Raw genomic sequence first — 16,738 nt, 5'->3', positions numbered from 1 at the left:
CTGGAGTAAGGTGCCGTAGCCATGGTGATAGCAAGAGTTGCAGCAATTGCTAACGATTGATGAAGGAGGGGTTTCTCTCTCTCTCTTTCCTCTTGTCAGCATGTGGAATGATGTGTCTGCAACTGAAGTTGGATTGCTCTGATGTATATAGCCCCTGTGTTACAAATCAGACTGTTCAATGTAAGTATCTTATAATTTTTTTTATATAAAGAAAGGATTGCACTTGTAAATGTGGGGAGGGGTGGTGGGAGAGGAAAATTAACTGTAGATTTTATTCCAAAAATCCAATTCATCCAACTGGCTACCAAAGCACCAGAGAGAAAAAAATAACTCCTGCATTTTTCATTGTGACCAATAACTTGTCAAATTTAAAAAAAAAGAAATTATTGTTTGTTTTCTCAATTTGATTTGTAACACAAATACTGTAGATTACCCGGGGGATACCGGCACCAATTCCTTACCCTGCCGGGCAGTGGCGTTCTTGTGGTTGGAACAAGGGAACTTACGCTCTGATGGACCGAGGCATTTGTTTTGTGTTTGTCCCTGATCTGATTCCTCTTGGCTTGTTCTGTTTTTCCTCCGATTATTATGTTTCCTCGGCAAAAGCTTAAAAGAGAGAGTGAAAGGGGCGGGTCCAGTGTCCTCCTCCACACATCGTGGAGTCCTTTAAAGTGAATGGGAAGAGGTGCGTCTTAGAGGAATCTAGCTTATTACAGGGGGGTTCGGTGGAAGCTAGTGTGGAGATAACAATGGATCAGCTGTAACTATTCTGAAAGTGTCAGTTATATATATATTTTTGCCTCACTGTGTGAATAGTTTAGGTTGAGATTGAAAGTTGTATATTTGCTTATTGTGGTGTGGTTAGTTGGAGCTGCACAACTTTTGTTGGGTGGCACGGTGGCACAGTGATTAGCACTGCTGTTTCACAGTGCCAGGGATCCGGGTTCAATTCTGGCTTCGGGTCACTGTCTGGGTGCAAGAGTTTGTACTTTCTCCCTGTGTCTGTGTGCGTTTCCCCCGGGTGCTCCGGTTTCCTCCCACACTCCAAAGATGTGTGGGTTAGGTTCATTGGCCGTGCTAAATTGACCCTAGTATCAGGGGGATTAGCAGGGTAAATGTGTGGGGTTATGGGAATACGGCCTTGTTGGGATTGTGGTCAGTGCAGACTTGATGGGCTGAATGGCCTCCTTCTGCATTGTAGGGATTCTATGATGATGATTCTATGAACTTTTAAATCGCTGATGGAAAAGGGGGTAAACAATTCTGCAGCAGCCATCTCATTCAGACTCCCCTCATTCGTTAAAATTCATTTGTGGGACATGGGTGTCACTGGCTGGCCAGCATTTATTGCCCATCCCTAGTCGCCCTTGAACTGAGTGGCTTGTAAGGCCATTTCAGAGGGCAATTGAGAGTCAACCACATTGCTGTGGCTCCAGTGTCATATGTAGGCCAGACCAGGTAAGGATGGCAGATTTCCTTCCCTAAAGGACATCAGAACCAGATGTGTTTTACCGACAGTGGTTTCATGGTCATCAGTAAATTCTTAATTCCAGATATCTTTTTATTGAATTCAAATTCCACCATCTGCTGTGGTGGGATTCGAACCCAATCCCCATAATGAGCAGATATTTACAGGAGATACTTGAGGAAGACGTCCATGAACAGTTAAGAGCTGTAACATGGGTGGAAGTTCCAGTATTATTTGTATCCTAAAGGGTTGTCGAACAGGATGAGATCCGAGGTCGATCCAGCCATTACATGTGTTGGAGCAAGTTGTTTAGCAACACACAATTGGAGCCAGCTTTACACATTTCCCAATATAGGTTCATAGAATCATAGAATTGCTACAGTGCAGAAGGAGACCATTTGGCCTATCGAGTCTGCACCGACCACAATCCCACACAGGCCCTATCCCCATAACCCCACCTATTTACCCTGCTAATCCTTCTGACACTAGGGCCAATTTAGCATGGCCTATCAACCTAAGATGCACATCTTTGAAATGTGGGAGGAAACTGGAGTACCCAGAGGAAACTCATGCAGAGACACAGGGAGAACATGCAAAGTCCTCTTAGACAGTTACCCAAGGCCGGAAGTGGACCTGGGTCCCTGGTGCTGTGAGGCACCACTGCTGTTATTTGGTAGTTCCAATATTCACAGGGTTTGAGGGGTTGTGGGGCACAGGTGAGTGTTGTGAATTCAAAGTGGTTAAGGAGCCACTTATGCTGGGCATCTGCCAATGGTTGATCTGAACCATTGACAGAAACATGGCAGCAAGTAAGGGGTCGCCCATTGTAGTGACTGTCCCTTTCACAACACCCAGTTAAGACTGAGATGAGGAGGAATGTTTTCTCTCAAAGGGCAGTGAATCTGTGGAATTCTTTACCGCAGAGGCTGGGTCACTAAGTCTATTTAAGGCTGAGATAGATTTTTAATCGGTAAGGGAATCAATGGTTAAGGGGATAAGGTGAGAAAGTGGAGTTGAGGATAAGCATATCAGGTCAGTCATGATCTCATTGAAAGGCAGATGGAAAAAACTCAACGGGCCAAATGGCCTACTTCTGCTCTTACATCTTATGGTCTAAGTCATCTGCCTGGACTGTTCGAGTTGGGCATTGTGGAAACAAAGAAAGATGAGATGTTAAAGAAAAATGAAGAATCAAAGAGACCCCACATTAGGAACAAAGCTCCTCTGCAGCATTGGATGGGGAACTGTGGACCTGAAAATTTGTCCAATCGTTCATTCATGTCAACACTGACAAGGCCAGAATTATTGCCCATTCTGAGTTGCCCTGGAGAAGGTGGTGATGGGACTTCATGAACCTCTGCAATCTGTGTGGTGAAGGTGTTGTTGCATTGGAAAATGCCAACACTTAGACCCAGTGACAATGAAGGAGTGGTTAAAAATGTCCAAATTGCGATTTGGGTTGGGAGCGGGTCTTGGAGTTGTGATGCTAGATCACCTGTTTATTTTGAATGCCCTTTCAAAGGTTTTGGGCACAAATTGGGAAGAACTGTGCAACGAGACTGTCGTGAAACCAATAGTTCTTTTAAATAATGTACAAATTGGTAAGAGTGGTCCCTGTAAAACCCCTTGCTTAAAGTATGTCTTTGAGTGACGGTGGCAGAACAGCTGGTCTGGAGCAGTGACTGCATGAAGCTGACGCAGGCAAGATATTACTAAGGGTTTAATTAAAATTTAATTCATTATGCCCTCAAGTTCCTTCATGGATGCATCTATGTCTGAATTCCCTCATCTGATGGGAAAGAATGAATCTTAGTTCTTTTTAAATTTTGAGATATTCTCCCAGCAGAGCCTGACTGTGCTTTGGATGTTAAATTATAGATAGTGCAAACCCAAATGTTCCCCTTTATTAAGAGCTCAATGATTTGAGAAGTCTGTCATGGAGGTATATTCCATTTGTTCCTTCCTTGTAGACAATAGAGGATTAGCACCAGTTTTCATTGTTAAATGGGTTTTAATTTTGTTATAATAGAAGTGATATTGCCAGCTAGGAATCCTGCGGCGAGTAACTCACTTCCTGACTCCCCAAAGCCTGTCCACCATCTACAAGGCACAAACTAGGAGTGTGATAGAATACTCCCCACTTGCCTGGATGAGTGCAGCTCCAATAACACTCAAAAAGCTTGACACCATCCAGGACAAAGCAGCCCACTTAATTGACATCCAATCTACAAACATTCACTCCCTCCACCACTGACAAACAGTGCCAGCAGTGTGTACCATCTACAAGATGCACTACAGGAACTCACCATGGCTCCTTAGACAACACCTTCCAAACCCATGATCACTACCATCTAGAAGGACACGGGTGACAGTCACCTGGGAATACCACCACTTGAAAGTTCCCCTCCAAGTCACTAACCATTCTGATTTGGAAATAACTCACTGTTCCTTCACTGGTTCGAAGCCCTGGAGCTCCCTGCCTAACAGCACTTGGACTGCAGCAGTTCAAGAAGGCAGCTCACCACCACCTTCTCAAGGCACTTAGGAATGGGCAATAAATACTGGCCTTGCCAATAACACCCACATCCCATGAATGAATAATTAAAAAACAGGGTGATTTGAAATCTGGTATCACAGGGTTAGAGAGTTGGGACTGCATGTTCAAAGCCCATCTCCAGTATATGTGCTCCCTGGATTGCAGTCAGAACGATAAGGGTATGAGGACAGCGGGAATGTCTGATTCTCAGTTCACTGTTGGTGAATTCCACTGCAGTGATATTGCAGCCACCAGATTCTTTTAATGATATCCAGACTCGTGGGTACATCTGAAATAGGCTAGGCTAGATTTTAACTGCTTGCCGTCCAGTGAGAATGGTTCTTGGGATGGGGATAAGTTAGGCCAAATCGACTCACCATCTTGAAGATGCGCCACTCCCACCCTAATAGTTGCATTTACGTCGCACCTTTCACAACCTCAGGATGTCCCAAAGTGCTTTGCAACCAATTAAGTTCCTTTGCAGTCGCATAGTGTAGGAAATGCAGAGCCAGTTTACACACAGCAAGCTCTCATGAGCAGCAATGTGATAACAATCCAGATCATCTGTTTTCCCCATGTTGGTCGAGGGATAAACACTGGCTGGAAGACCTGGGGGGAACGCCCTGTCATTCCTAAAACTGGTACTATGGGACCTTATGCTCCCACCTGAGAGGGAAGGTGAGGCCTTGTTTTACTGTCTCCCTCAAAAGACAGCACCTCTGGCAGGGCTGCACTCCATCAGTATTGCACTCAAGTGCCAGTGTCTCCATGTGCTCAGGTCTCTGCAATCATAGAATCCCTACAGTGCAGGAGGAGGCCATTTGGACCATCGAGTCTGCACCAACCACAATTCCATCCAGGCCCTGTCCCCATAACCATACTTATTTATCCTACAAACCCCCTGATATTAAGGGGCAGTTTAGCATGGCCAATCAACCTAACCCGCATATCTTTGAAGCGTGGGAGGAAACTGGAGCACCCGGAGGAAACCCACGCAGACACGGGGAGAAAGTGCAAACTCCATACAGACAGTGACCCAAGGCCGGAATCGAACCCGGGTCCCTGGCGCTGTGAGACAGCAGTGCTAACCACTGCGCCACCGTGCCGTACCTAGTTGTGAATTCTAGCGGGGCTAGAATTCACAACCTCCTGATTCAGAGCCGAAAGCGCTCCCCACTGAGGCACAGCTGACAGACTTGGCAAAACAGACTGGGAGATGAGTAGCCGCTCGGTAAAATGAGTATGCAGCTCCACTTTCTCACGGCTGCACCTTTTGTCAGCGAATGATTCACGTAAATGAGGAATGGGCTGGAGGTTTTCTGTTTCTGAAACATTAGTTGTATGTGTACAGTGCAGCATAATGCTCAGCTTAAAGCGTTATTGTAACACAACGAGTGTAGCACAAAAGGAAAATGTTGTATGACTTTAGCTTCTAACTGATGGGAGGGAACTGCATAATTCATGATTGAAACGGAGCCAAACCAACCAAAAACTGTTTATTCTTTTGTAATTAAGGGAGATTAAACAAAGCTAATTGTAAAAGTATTTTAATCATGGTGAACTCTGCAATATTTACTCTAATCATGTGTTTATCTGGGCTATCAATGTTATGTATATCAGCAAAAGCATTAAACAACTGCAAAATCCACCCATCATTGCTGACTGTGCACTAGAGTGGCTAGATTCAGGCAGATTCCCGGAGGTTTCGTTGCCCCCCTCCAACTCCTCCACCTCCTCCACCCAGTGAAACAGTCATCCCCCCATTCACACAGCCATCCCCCATCTCCAATATTCATAGAATCATAGAATCCCTACGGTGCAGAAGGAGTCCATTCACCCCATCGAGCCTGCACCGACAACAACCCCACCTATTCCCGTAACCCTACATATTTACCCTGCTAATCCCCTGACACTAGAGTCAGTTTAGTATGGCCAATCAACCTAACCCGCACACCTTTGGAGTGTGGGAGGAAACCGGAGCATCCGGTGGAAACCCATGCAGACACGGGGAGAACGTGCAAACTCCACACAGAGGCGGAATCAATTCCGGGTCCCTGGCGCTGTGAGGCAACAGAGCGAACCATTGTGCGACCATGCTGCACCTATTGTTATAACTCTAAAGTGTTCAAAAGAGGGGGGATGGGTGGAAAGCATGCTATTTTTCCAACACTGGTCATGATTTTTCTGACGTGTGTTTTACACAGCAGCATCCAGAGGGATTAATCTTTAATTACAGGAGACTCAAGGCAATCTTTGAGAGTTGGGAACCACCACTTTGTCCAATATCTTCTTTGAATCACCACCACAACAGGAGGCCATTTTGCCCGTCAGATGTGCGCTGACTCTATCCCATTAATCCCACTGCTTTGCTCTTTCCCCAAAGCCCGGCAATTTTGTTTTCCTTTCAAGTGTCTTAAAACGAAACTTGATGCAAGGTTACTTTGATTGGGGGTGATTGTAACTGTATCTCGACTGGCGGAAACCATAAATTCCTACAGTGCTAATGAAAGCCATTCGGCCCATCGAGTCTGCACTGACTCTCTGAAAGAGCATCCCATCCAGGCTCTCCCCACTGCCCTATCCCCGTAACCCCGCACATTTACCATGGGTAATCACCTATCTTGCACATCTTTGGATACTAAGGGGCAATTTGGCAAGGTTAATCCACCTAACCCATGCATCTTTGGAGTATGGGAAGAAACCGGAGCACCTGGAGAAAACTGACGCAGACACGGCGAGAATGTACAAATTCGATTTTGCCTCGCGTGACTGAGACAGTCACAGTCACCAAAGGCCGGAATTGAACCCAGGTCCCTGACGCTGTGAGGTAGCAGTGCTAACCGTTGTGCCACCGTGTCTCCTTAAGAAATGGCTCAGTTAAAATTTCCCCAGATTCCTGGAGTTTCCAGGTTCTGATTTTAACCTTGTCACAGGTTAATTTCGCCACATGTTCTTGTTCCTCTTCAAAATCTGGAGCATCTCCAACAATGGTTTCTCTTCCCACACACCCAACACCATGAACTTTGGAGCCCATTGTGTCCTGCTGACTCCACATCCTGTCTGTCTGAAAGATCTTTCACCTCTGTACATCACCCACCTTCACGCCTGCTTCTGCAACCCCTGCCCATTCCTTTATCACCTCCAGACACGACTGTTCCAAAGCTCCACGAGCCATCCTCTACCCTCCAACCGCCATGATCTTCAGCCAATCCAAACCTCTGCTACTCAAGAGAGAAAATGCTGGAAAACCTCAGCAGGTCTGGCAGCATCTGACGTTTCGAGTCCAGATGACCCTTTGTCAAAGCAAAGGTCCCAAAGGTCATCTAGACTCGAAACTGTATCTGTACAGCCCTATAACTGTGTTCCACCAACTCTGGACTCTTGTATCCCATTCCTTTTGCCATGCCATTGGTGAACATTGCTTCAATTGTCTCGGTCATTAAGTACTGGAATTCTTTCCCTAAATCTCTCTGCTTCTCTTCCTTTAAGGCCCATTTTAAAACTCACCTTTTCGACCAAGCTTCTAGCCCTCATATTTCCTGTAGGAACATAGAAACACAGGACTTAGAAGCAGGAGAAGGCCATTCAGCCCCTTCGAGCCTGCTCCAACATTCAATAAGATCATGGCTGATCTGGTTGTGGTCTTAACTTCACTCTCCTGTATGTCCCCCATAACTCTGACTCCCTTCTCTATCAAAGATCTGTCTAGCTCTGCCTTGAATAAATTCAATGACTCAGTCTTCACTGCTCTCTGAGGAAGAGAATTCCACAGACTAATAACCCTTTGAGAGAAAACAATTTCTCCTCACCTCCATTTTAAATCCTAGACCTCTTGTTCTTAAATGATGTCCCCTGGGTCTAGTCTCTCCCACAAGTGGAAACATTCCGGTATCTACCCTATCAAATCCCCTCAGGATTAGACATATTTCAATAAGATCATCTATCATTCTTCTAAACTCTAGTGCGTATCATCCCAACCTGTTCAACCTTTCTTCATAGCATAAATACTTCATCTCAGGAATTAGTCAAGTTAACCATCTCTGAACTGCTTCTGAAATAACGATATCTTTTTTCAACAAAGGAGATGGCACAGTAGTTAGCACTGTTTCCTCACAGCACCAGGGGCCCGGGTTCGATTCCGGCCTCGGGTGACTGTCCGTGTGGAGTTTGCACCTTCTCCCTGTGCCTGGGTGGGTTTCCTCCCACAGTCCAAAGATGTGTGGGTTAGGTTGATAGGCCATGCTAAATTGACCCTCGTGTCAAGGGGATGAGCAGAGTAAATATGTGGGGTTACGGGAATAGGGGCTGTGGTCGGTGTGGACTCAATGGGCCGAATGGCCTCCTTCTGCACTGTAAAGATTCTGAGACCAAAACTGTACATAGATGTGGTCTCACAAGACCCTGTCCAGTTGTAGTAAAACTTACCTACTTTTATACTCCATCCCCCTTGCAATAAATGCCAACATTCCATTTGCCTTCCTAATCATTAGCTGTACCTGCATATTAACTTTTGTGATTCATGTACCAGGACACTCAGATCCCTCTGTATCATTAAGTTCTTGTCCAATGTGGACAAGTTCACATTTACATTACACTACATTATATTAAATATTATTCAAATTTACATTATACTCTATCTGCCAAATTCGAGCCCACTCACTCAACCTGTCTTTATCCCTTTGTAGACTCTTTGGGTGGGATTTTTCCCGTTCCACCCGCCATGGGAATCGTAGCGGGTGGGACACGGACCATGCAAAGGTCTGTTGACCTTGGGTGGAATTTTCCCACCCTGGGGCGAGCACGGCTGGAAAATCCTGCCCTTGATCTGCGCTTGACAATTTACATTCTTACCCATCTTGTTGCCATCAGCAAATTTAGCAAACCATACATTGAGGCACATGCAGCTGTTTGCATTGCCATGGTGACAACCGCCATGACACAGTGATGTTGAGTGGAGTCTCTGGCGCAGGGGTTAAGGGAGAGGGAGGGAGGTTTCATCATAGCGTCAATGCAGAAACGATTACAGAAGGAGCTAGCGGCTTTGCAAAATGACCCACCCACCCAGGAATTACTTGAAATGAGAAGAGTTTGCAAAATTCAATTATACAGTGGATTGTAGACATGGAAGGAGCTCCGGTACATTATGTGAAGGAGAGAAATTTCAGCTTCTCTTCAAGTTCAGCGGTCTTTACCCTCCTGATTCACCTCAGGTTATGTTCACTGGTGATCATATTCCAGCTCATCCTCATGTTTACAGCAACGGACATATTTGTCTCTCCATTCTGATCGAGGTCTGGTCTCCAGCTCACTCTGTGCAATCAGTTAAGGGCCGAATGGCCTACTCCTGCTCCTATTCTACTTGTCCCCTTCGTCCAAGCCGTTGATGAATTGCGGCCTCAGCACTAATCCGTTTCGTACTGCACCTCTTACAGCTTGTCATTCCAAAAGAGACCCATTTATCCCTACTCTCTGCCTCCTATTAGATAAACAATCCTTGCTCCATGCTAATATATTACCCCCAACAGCATGTAGTCTTGTCTTGTGCAATAAACTTTGATGTGGCACCTTGTCAAATGCCTTCTGGAAATCCAAGTAAACCATTTATCCACCTTGCTTGTTACTTCCTCAAAGAATTCTAATAAATTAATTAAACATGATTTCCCTTTCACAAGCCCATGATGACTCTGCCTAATCACCTTATTATTTTCTAAGCATCCTGCAATAGCCTCCTTGATAGTGGATTCTGGAAATTCCCCTATGACGGATGTTAGGGTAACTGGACTGTAGTTTCCTGCTTTCTGAATAAAGATGGTACATTGGCTGTTTTCCTATCCACTAGGAAGATTATTGGGAATTTTGGAAGATTATAACCAATGCATCTATTATCTCTGCAGCCACTTCTTTTAAAATCATCGGATGCAAGTCATCTGGTCCTGGGAACTTATCCGCATTTAGGTCTAATAATTTTCTTATCACCTTTTCCCTGGTGATGGTGATTGTTAGGCTTCTAACTTGCTGGCTCGCTAAAAACTGGTGCTCCAATGTTACACAGCATCCCTTCTCTTTCCCACTGCCTCACCTTCGTTATAGCATCATTGCAAACCCACCCGGGCCATGATGCCATCTCTGGTTGTGTTTCTTCCTCTCCAGTCCCCGCACTTCCTGCGAAGCTCAACTTCTGCCTGTCCATCTTGGGCTGTCTGGCCTCAGACGCACTGCCTCCCAGTGCATCCCCTTCTGAACCAAAGATGTGTAGGTTAGGCAGATTGGCCATGCTAAATTCTCCCTTACTGTCCAAAGGTTAGGAGGATTTGTGGGGTAAGTGTGTGAGGTTATGTGGTATGTCTGGGTAAGATGCTCTTTCAGAGAGTCGGTGCAGACTTGATGAGCTGAATGGCCTCCTTCTGCACTGTAGGGGTTTTATGAATGTGAGCTGAGAAAGGGGAAAAGGCACCAACACAAGGATGAGAAAGAGGCAAATGAGACAATCATTAAAACATTTCAAAACTGAGTGATAGATTTTTGTTAGGCACGAGTATTAAGGGTCGCAGAACCAGGGTGGGTAGATGGAGTTAAGATACAGATCATCCATGGCCCAATTCATAGAATCCCTACAGTGCAGAAGAGGCCATTCAGCCCATCGAGTCTGCACAAACTCTCTGATAGAATAACTTACCTAGACCCTCCCAACATAACACCACACATTTTTCAAGGCTAATCCATCTAACCTACACATCTTGGAACACTAAGGAGCTATTTAGCACGGCCAATCCACCCAATCTGCACATCTTTACAGTGTGGGAGAAAACCCACGCAGACATGAGGAAAGCGTGCAAACTTCACACAGACAGTGACCCAAGGCTGGAATCGAACCCGGCTCCCTGGAGTTATGAGGCAGCCGTGCTAACCACTGTGCACAAATCATTGTGTGATTTCAAGAAGCAATTCACTATAGCTCTGGGGGCTAAAGGAATCAAGGGATATGGGGGGAAGGGGGGATCAGGATATTGATTTTGATGACCAGCCATGATCATAATGAATAGCGGAGCAAGCTTGAAGGGCCGAATGACCTACTCCTATTTTCTATGTGCCGCCCTTGAATAGTGGAACAGGCTCAAGAGGCCTCCTCCTGTTCCCGTAGTCCTCTGACTGACTGTGAACAACATTGTTGGACGTTCACTGGTGTGCGTTGTATTTTCCAATCCCTCTCTGGCTATTTATAAATTAGATTTGGTTTCCCATGAAAACAGACCAGAATAAAGTGCTCTCCATTTGCCAAGTTTCCTGCATATTTGGAGTGACTCATTTTAATTGGGATCATCTCGAGAGGGATTAATGCCTGTGCCCTGTTTTCTTTCAGTGTTCCACATGAAAGTTATTGGCATCTCCAGATCCTTCTTCAAAACCTTTGGGATTTCAGAATCACAATCGTTAGAGGAAGGATATTTAATAAGTGGCTGACCTGTTTACACTCTGTTTTTGTTCTGTTACTAACATTGTGACTCCGAGCACTCCACATTTTGCAATTAGCGTTCTTAACTTGCCCTTTGTGCATGTGGGAGGAAAGTGAATTGTAGCTAATCTACCTGAAAAGATTATCATTTGTAAACTATTTTCTTCTAAAAGAAAGCCAGGAGATTGGTCAATTCACTCTGCTTCTGAGCCAGCTTTGGCTGGGGGATAAATAGCGACACTTTGGGACAATGTTGAGAGGAGCTGCAGAAATGGCCATCATCTCCAAGAAGGGGAGTTGGCCTATTTCCCTCACTACTTTCTTTAATGATCTGCCAAAGATGATACATTATTGATAACCTTGAGAGCCATGTCTCAAAATGGGGTTTTGCTCATAAGAGACAAACCTTCAGCAGCTCTGAGTCTCCATCAGATCGATACAGATCAAGACGTGGGAAGCCTGACGTATTCAGAGGGGAGAAGGGTTGAGCAGGGAATGCTGCTGAGCTTGTGAACAACTTTGCTGCTTTCTTTATTCGTTCATGGGACATGGGCGTCACTGGATGGCCAGCATTTAATGCCCATCCCTAGTTGCCCTTGGAGGGGCAGTTGAGAGTCAACCACATTGTTGTGGCTCTGGAGTCACATGTAGGCCAGACCAGGTAAGGGCCATCACCTCCCTTAATGTTAACAGTGTAGGATTATGATATGTTCGTCACACGTTTTTGCCCGATGGGAAATTCTGACCATCCACAGATGTGCCGCCAGTGACACTGTTTGGAATCATAAAATCCCTACAGTGCAGAAGGAGGCCATTCAGCCCATTGAGCCCACACTGATCCTCAAGAGACCATGTGACCCAGGCCCATCCTTCTGCCCCATTCCCGCAACCAAGTGCACTCATCATGGCTAATCCACCTAACCTACACACTAGGACAATCTAACATGGCCAATCAACCTAACCCACACATGACCCAGTCTGCAGGTGCAACAGGTGATCAAGAAGGCAAATGGGATGTTGGCCTATATCGCAAGGGGGATAGAATATAAAAGCAGAGATGTCTTGCTGCATCTGTACAGGGCATTGGTGAGGCCGCAGCTGGAATACTGTGTGCAGTATTGGTCCCCTTATTTGCGGAAGGATATATTGACCTTGGAGAGAGTGCAGAGAAGGTTCACCAGGTTGATACCAGAGATGAGAGGTGTTGATTATGAGGAGAGACTAAGCAGATTGGGTTTGTACTCGTTGGAATTTAGAAGGCTGAGGGGGGATCTTATAGAGACCTATAAGATAATGAAGGGGCTGGATAGGGTAGAGGTGGAGAGATTCTTTCCACTTAGAAAGGAAGCTAGAGCTGGAGGGCACAGCCTCAAAATAAAGGGGGGTCAGTTTAGGACAGAGTTGAGGAGGAACTTCTTCTCTCAGAGGGTGGTGAATCTCTGGAATTCTCTGCCCACTGAAGTGGTGGAGGCTACCTCGTTGAACATGTTTAAATCACGGATAGATGGATTCCTGATCGGTAAGGGAATTAGGGGTTATAGGGATCAGGCGGGTAAGTGGAACTGATCCACTTCAGATCAGCCATGATCTTATTGAATGGCGGGGCAGGCTCGAGGGGCTAGATGGCCTACTCCTGCTCCTATTTCTTATGTTCTTATGTTCTTATCTTTGGAGTGTGGGAGGAAACCGGAGCACCCGGAGGCAACCCATGCGGACACGGGGAGAACGTGCAAACTCCACATAGACAGTCACCCAAGGCCAGAATCGAACCTGGGTCCCTGGTGCTTTGAGGCAGCGGTGCTAACCACTGTGCCACCGTGCTGCCTCAGGTTTACTAGAAACTGCCTTACATGCATTCATCAACAGCACAGGTATAGGAATTCCACATGAATCTTTATTTCACAAGCATCTACCATCCGTTAGTATCCAGGGAAATAAGGCAGTCATGGCTTTCTGCTGTCCCATTTTACTCACAGACACAAAGAACGGTTTGCATGCACATGGCATGTGTATATTAGTATTGAGATCACTTGCCCAAAGACACTATCTGTTACTCACTTTTTATTTACTAATTAGAGTTTCAATTAGCCACATCCTCGATTCCCAATTAGCCACATGTGGCTAGCGGGTAAAGTATTGAACAACAATGATCCGGGGAAGCCCAGCTTGATTGCAGGTTTATGCCATGTCAGACAATGGATGCAAAGCACAGTATTACCCACAGTTCAGGGCTGTGCTCATTTTGCACTGCCATTGATTGATTCGGGCTTGTCTGAACTCCTCACCATAGCAACGGGGAGTCAATAGGTCTTGCAGCATTATTGTTGTAGCTTCAATCCCCAAGCGCATTGTTCACTATTCCAACACACCGGACATTCAGTTAAGTGTTCACGTTGACAGGTTGGTCATAGTTTTCGCTGTAATATCTATGCTGGTTAAGATTCGCATTTAATTTAGCAATCGTACCAGCGTTAAACTTTAGGAGCCAACTTAGAGTATATAAGATTACGTAGGATTTAGAGCATGGAAACAGGCCATTCGGTCCAACCAGTTTATGCTGTCATTTAAGCTCCGTTCAAGCCTCCTGCCATCTTTTCCTCACCTAAATCTATCATCGTACCCCCCATTCCATTCTCCCTCAAATACTTGTCTAACTTCCCTTAAATGCACCGATATTATTCACTTCAGCCACTCCCTGTGCTAGTCAGCTCCACATTCTCACTGCTCTTGGGGTGAAGACGTTTCTTCTGAATCACCGATTCGATTTTGTTCTGGTGACTATCTTATATTGACGGCCTCTAGTTATGCCGTTCCCCACCAGAGGAAACATTTCCTCTGTATCCACTCTGTCAGAGCCTTTCATCAGTTTGAGCATAGGAATTAGGAGTGGGCAATTCAGCCCTTTGAGCCCTCTCTGCCATTTAACATGATCATGGCTGATCTTATCCTGGTCTCAACTCCACTTTCCTACCTGCTCCCCATTGCCCTTTATCCCACTTTTCATCAGAAACTTATCTATCTCTTTATTGAATCTGTTGACTGATTTTGCCTCCACCGCACTCTGGGGCAGTGAGTTCCACAGCTTCACAACCCTCTAGAGAGAAGTAGTTTCTCCTCATCTCATTTTTGAACCTACCTCTTCTCACTTTATATCTATGACCTCTTGTTCTAGACTGTTCCATAAGGGGGGGGGACATCTATTCAACGTCCACCTTATCAATCCCCTTTAGCATTTTGGCACAGTAGTTAACACTGCTGCCTCACGGTGCCAGGGACCCGGGTTCGATTCCCAGCTTGGGTCACTGTCTGTGCGGAGTCTGCACTTTCTCCCCGTGTCTGTGTGGGTTTCCTCCGGGTGCTCCAGTTTCCTCCCACTGTCCGAAAGACGTGCTGGTTGGGTGCATTGGCCGTGCAAAATTCTCCCTCAGTGTACCCGAACAGGTGCCGGAGTGTGGCAACTAGGAGGCTTTCACAGTAACTTCATTGCAGTGTTAATGTAAGCCTACTTGTGACACTAATGAATAAATACATTTTAATACCTCAAGCCGATTTCCCCCCCCTTATTCTTCTGTGAGTACCATCCCAAGCTATTCAACTGCTCCTCGTACAACTGCCCTTTCCTCCATGGATTCAACTTGGTGAATCTTTGAACTGCCTCCAACACCACTATGTCCTTCCTCAAATAAGGAGACCAAAACTGGACACACTGCTCCAGGTGTGGCCTCACCAACAATTGTAACAACACTTTTTTACTTTTAAAATCTAGTCCTTTTGCAATAAATGCCAAGATTCCATTTGCCTTTCTTATTAGATGCTGGACCTGCATTACCTACTTTCTGTGATCCATGAACATAGACACCCAGACCCTCAGTTTGGTCATTACTCGACCTTCGTTTTTTTTCAGGAGAAGACAGACTCAGTCTGTTCATCCTTTTCCTGATGTGTATATCCAACACATTTCCGTTATCATCCTTGCAAATCTTCTTTGCACCCTCTTCAGTGGAACATAGGAATTAGGAGCAGAAGGAGGCAAACTCTGCCCTTCGAGCCTGCTCTGCCATTCAATCAGATCACGGCTGATCTCTCCCTGGTCTCACATCCACCTCCCCACCTGTTCCCCTTGTGCCTTTTTCTATTAGAAATATATCCATCTCCTTCTTGAAACCATTCAATGATTCAGACTCCACCGCGCTATGGGGCAGCGAGTTCCACAAATTCACCACCCTCTGCGAGAAGTCGTTCCTCCTCATCTCAGTTTTAAATCTACCGCCTCGCAACCTCTACCCTGTGACCTCTTGTTCTCGATTGCCCCATAACAGGGAACATTTGGTCTACATTTACTTTATCAATCCCTTTTTTAAATTTTATATACTTCGATCAGATCCCCTTTCATCCTTCTAAACTCCAGCAAATATAAGCCCAAACTGTTTAACCTCTCCTTATACGTCAACCCTTTCAGTCTGCATATTCTTCCTGTGGTCTGCGTGGGTTTCCTCCGGGTGCTCCGCTTTCCTCCCACAGTCCGAAAGACATGCTGGTTAGATGCATTGACCATGCTAAATCCTCCGTGTACCCAAACAGGTGCTGGAGTGTGGCAACTGGAGGGAGGATGTATTGGCAGTTTTGAATAAACTGAAGGTCGATAAGTCCCCTGGGCCTGATGAAATGTATCCTAGGATTCTTTGGGAGGCGAGGGATGAGATTGCAGAGCCTTTGGCTTTGATCTTTGGGTCCTCGCTGTCCACGGGGATGGTGCCAGAGGACTGGAGAGTGGCAAATGTTGTTCCTCTGTTTAAGAAAGGGAATAGAAATGACCCTGGTAATTATAGACCGGTTAGTCTGACTTCGGTGGTTGGTAAATTGATGGAAAAGGTCCTTAGGGATGGGATTTACGACCATTTAGAAAGATGCGGATTAATCCGGGATAGTCAGCACGGATTTGTGAAGGGCAAATCGTGCCTCACAAATTTGATAGAATTTTTTGAGGAGGTAACTAGGTGTGTTGATGAAGGTAGGGCGGTTGATGTCATATAGATGGATTTTAGTAAGGCGTTTGATAAGGTCCCCCATGGTCGGCTTATGATGAAAGTAAGGAGGTGTGGGATAGAGGGAAAGTTGGCCGATTGGATAGGTAACTGGCTGTCTGATCGAAGACAGAGGGTGGTGGTGGATGGAAAATTTTCGGACTGGAGGCAGGTTGCTAGCGGAGTGCCGCAGGGATCGGTGCTTGGTCTTCTGCTCTTTGTGATTTTTATTAATGACTTAGAGGAGGGGGCTGAAG

The 16,738-nt window shown here is 45.7% G+C and overlaps 1 protein-coding gene across 7 annotated transcripts in view; it reads left to right on the top strand.

The window, feature by feature from the left end:
• Positions 1 to 16,738, top strand: part of sema4ba (sema domain, immunoglobulin domain (Ig), transmembrane domain (TM) and short cytoplasmic domain, (semaphorin) 4Ba) — a 401,715-nt gene that overhangs the window by 108,753 nt on the left and 276,224 nt on the right. Inside the window, exon 1 of one of the 7 annotated variants that reach the window (XM_078241526.1) lies at positions 26 to 180. The exons of the other annotated variants lie outside the window; for them this stretch is intronic. The gene's annotated coding sequence lies outside the window, so the exon portion shown is untranslated. Of the gene's footprint in view, positions 1 to 25; positions 181 to 16,738 lie in introns of those variants that run through there. 7 annotated transcript variants of the gene reach the window in all.

This window comes from Mustelus asterias, chromosome 24 (assembly GCF_964213995.1).
Source record: "Mustelus asterias chromosome 24, sMusAst1.hap1.1, whole genome shotgun sequence".
In the NCBI taxonomy this organism is placed as follows: Eukaryota; Metazoa; Chordata; class Chondrichthyes; order Carcharhiniformes; family Triakidae; genus Mustelus; species Mustelus asterias.
This window is presented reverse-complemented; position numbering and strand designations above follow the sequence as displayed.